Source organism: Pterocles gutturalis, unplaced genomic scaffold (genome assembly GCF_000699245.1).
Source record: "Pterocles gutturalis isolate BGI_N339 unplaced genomic scaffold, ASM69924v1 scaffold3575, whole genome shotgun sequence".
Lineage (NCBI taxonomy): Eukaryota > Metazoa > Chordata > Aves > Pterocliformes > Pteroclidae > Pterocles > Pterocles gutturalis.
Window position 1 is genome coordinate 18,621 of NW_010138032.1, and position 2,417 is coordinate 21,037.

Consider the following 2,417-nt stretch of genomic DNA (forward strand, 5'->3'; position numbering starts at 1 on the left):
GGGGGGGCCCGGGGAGAGGGGCCGAGGCTGGAGCAGCTCCCGTGCGAGGACAGGCTGAGAGAGTTGGGGGTGTGCAGCCTGGAGAAGAGAAGGCTCCGGGGAGACCTTCCAGCACCTCCCAGTGCTGAAAGGGGGCTACAGGAGAGATGGGGAGGGGCTTTTTAAAAGCACATGTAGTGACAGGACGAGGGATAATGGATTTAAATTGGAAGAGGGGAGATTTAGATGAGATCTGAGGAATAAATATTTTTCTGTGCGGGTGGTGAGGCAGTGGCCCAGGTTGCCCAAAGGAGCTGAGGATGCCCCATCCCTGGAGGGGTTCAAGGCCAGGCTGGATGAGGCTTTGGGCAACCTGGGCTAGTGGGAGGTGTTCCTGCCCATGGCAGGGGGTGGCACTGGATGATCTCTAAGGTCCCTTCCAACCCAAACCATTCTGTGATTCTATGATTCTATGAGTATGATTATTTTTATAGGGTAAAAAAGATCAAAAGAAGAAACAATGGTAAAGGACAATGCTTATGGCTGTGAACTTTCTGATGAAATTTAGGCTAGAAATTATATTAATATTCCTAACCAGCAGAAAGTATTTGAGATGACACTTTCAAGACAACATTTGGTCGATTTATGCAGGAAATACACAATGATGCCTGTAATCCCAGGAGACTGGATTTAGTGACCAAGGCAGCCCTCATAGTCTCATCTTCCTGTATCTCTCTTCAGTATTATCTGCATTTTCATGCATTTTTCTTCACTTTTTAAGACTAGGGTACAGTATGTAAATGTGATGATGTCTTGAACTGAGATTAGGATGGTGAGGACCTTTCAGAACAAGTACCTCTGATTTTAGTAGCACCTCACCTCAGGACTACCGTGGACTGAAGGCAGAAATGGCTTATCAAAAGCTCCAACAGGGAAACAGAAGGAAAACAGTAAGAATGTGCAGCCAGGAGGCAAGTGACAGGATTGAATCCTTAGTCCCAGACAGAAATTCTCCAGCAGCTCCCAAAGATGTGGGGGTGTCCCTGTGACATAACGTTGAACAGTGACCCCAAGGTGGGTACAACAGTTAAAATCCAGAAAGGTTCTCTAAATGTCTTCTTTACTGTGTGGATTCTTATTTTCATGTGGCAGATAAAATTAGTAACCCTTGTCTGCAGCTGTGCAGCTTATTTTTCTGTATTTCCAAAAGCGTGACTTTGTAGGAAAGAACAGTTTAAAATATGTTAGTCTGATGAAACCTGGATCCACTGCATAATTTTATTTGTACAGCTTCATGAGAGTAATGTTCTAATCAGTTACTTTCTTGTTTTCCCTTTTAAATTGTCATTATAAAGTTATTTTTTTTCAAAATATAATATTTTATTCTAAAAGGAATTATTGAAAAATTCAGTAACAATAACTCCGATCAAGCCTTCCAGATGCCAGAAATTAGTCAAAGCAGATTGATGTAGTTAATTGTTAAATATAAGAGTGTCAAATTATTTTGCATGTTTAGAAAATATCCCTCTTCCTGTTTCCACATTTGTTTACTGATCTTAGTAAGTTCGTTTATGGCCGCTGGATTGGTAATGTGGAAGTGCATGCCATGTGCATGCTGCACCTCCTGGCCTTTGGAACTTCAGGGAGATAAGCAGCAATCCAGCTTAGATTCCCTCAGTTCTATGTAGAGAGCCCTTCTACTTCAAAGAATCGCTCACTTTTTACACCAGGAGCAAAGGATCACCTCTTCCCATTCCACTCCACTACTGCCCAGCTGACTAAAAAAACATGTGCTGCTTTCCTTTGAAACTGGCATTTGAAATACCACCTGCAGACTTCTTCAAATAGATTGTAACTTCTAGCCCAGTTAGTGCAAAGATTTGTGTGCTAATCTAAATGTTTTTAAAAGGTCAAACTGGTAGGAAACCAGTTTTCGATATTTTTTTTTTCTCAAAGATTGAAGTTTCAACAATTCTTTTTGCTTCAGTGCAGAACAAAATTAAATCAGGACCGTCTTAGTTTCTTCTGAGTCATGATCAATATCAGGGCATTGACCTGAAACAGATGAGATTCAAAATTATGTCTTTGCACTGAATTAGGCAGATTATAATCTTATAATAATATTATAATAATATCATCGTCAGCTCTGAAGTTTTTCCTTCCTCTGTGACTTTGACCAGGAATACCATTCTGATCATGTGAAAACTTCCTAAAGAAAAGTTGCCCAGAGCAGCTGTGGATGCCCCATCCCTGGAGGGGTTCAGGGCCAGGCTGGATGAGGCTTTGAGCAACCTGGGCTAGTGGGAGGTGTCCCTGCCCGTGGCAGGGGGTGGCACTGGATGGGCTTTAAGGTCTGTGATTCTATGATTCTATTTATCTGCCTTTGTTATTTGAGGTTCATTCCCCCCCCCCCCCAAAAAATTTGGTTGTTTTTTTTT